Raw genomic sequence first — 1,638 nt, 5'->3', positions numbered from 1 at the left:
AAAAAAGTGCCTGTGGGCATCTTACAAGCAAAACAACAAAACCATATCCCAATATTTTACTAAATCAGACATAAATAAGAAAAAAGCATAAAGGGATAAAGAACCACAAGATTGTGGGAGGACAATTGTCGTTTAGTCTCATTCAACCACTTCACAGACTCGCCATGAGATTCCTAAGATTGAAGGAATAACAATATTTTCAAAGTTTTCTGAGGGGTCCTTGGTGCTCTCTGAGCTTGGTTGTTTTCTTGCAGATATTTCACTGATGGTGTTACCTATTTTGGGTAATGAAACATCTGCAAGAAAATAACCAAGCTCAGAGAGCACCACTCATTTCAACCCTGAGCTATGAATATTCTCCTTTATTGATCAAGGCTTTCTGGAAGGCTAACAGAGATGGGGCTAACTTCACCTCAGGGAGAATGATGTTCCTGAGGGTGGAGTTACAGCAGGAAAGGTGTGTCTTTTGGGTCCTGACCAATGGAACTCCTTCACAGGCAGGAGACCCAGACCATACTTCTTTTGCTGGACCTGATGGATGGATGGGTAGATATAACTGGGAAGAGACAGCTCCTCATTGCACAACATACATATAAAAAGACTAGAGTTTTGACGACACAGTTGTGACCATCTTGAGCTTTGACCTCCAAAGACTCATATTCTGTATAAATTCTAATTTGTATCTTGTGATAAGCTCTTTCCTGGTGTCTATTCATTTCACAAAAAATCAGCCCAGATCTTGGGCAATCTTACGTTACTATGGCAACTTTACAAAGCTGAGCAGAAAATTCACTATTTTGCTCCAACTGCTGTGTTGGAATTTGAAAACTTGCTTCTCATCTTAGGTACAAATGCAATTATTCTTTCCTTTCTCACCATCCCAATGGTGTCCTTCCTTCCCTGCCTCTTATTCACCCAGCTTTATCCCGGTTCCTAAATAAGCATTGGCTAATCTAAAAATAGCTGGGTGGAGGTAGATTGTGAGAGGGGTGATCTTCCCCAGTGCTTAATGGAATACAAGGTAGCGACCTTCTTTTTTTATATATATAATATATTTTATTAATTTTTTAACAAGCATAGGTCACTCAATAATTGGTAAACAGTGTGTTGTCTGGGTTACATTTGTAAAGACACTCCTTAACAATTGATTTCTATAATCTGTATTCCATATATTAATTTTAGTTGATTTCCTCTTTCCCCAAAACATCCTTTTTTTGCAAACATTGAATTAATACAATTCTTATTGTTTTAATAAATGACAATTAGGTATATACTTTTTCCAATATTCCTAAAAAATAATCATCATATTAGTATATTTCTTTTCTTTTCAGTCATTTGGGTTGCCTTGTCATCAGTCCTGTTACAATCCTTATTTTAGTTTATTTCTCCCACCAAGTTCTAAATATTCTTACTGGTAAGGGTTTTCTCAACGATTAGTTACATTTACATTGACAGATTTAATTCTATTTTTTCCATATAAGCCATCTCACATTTTTACATTTCTTAAGTAATAGATAAAAGAGTAAAAAAAAAAGAGGGGGGGAAAAGAAAAACGAAAAAGAAATAAAAAATAAAAAAGAAGAGAAGAAAACAGGAGCAACGGAACATAAGAAATAACATACTACTGTATATTCCGGC

This window comes from Protobothrops mucrosquamatus, unplaced genomic scaffold (assembly GCF_001527695.2).
Source record: "Protobothrops mucrosquamatus isolate PMUCROS unplaced genomic scaffold, P.Mucros_1.0 scaffold212, whole genome shotgun sequence".
Taxonomy (NCBI): domain Eukaryota; kingdom Metazoa; phylum Chordata; class Lepidosauria; order Squamata; family Viperidae; genus Protobothrops; species Protobothrops mucrosquamatus.
The sequence above is the reverse complement of the archived record's forward strand: the minus strand, read 5'-3'. Positions refer to the sequence as shown.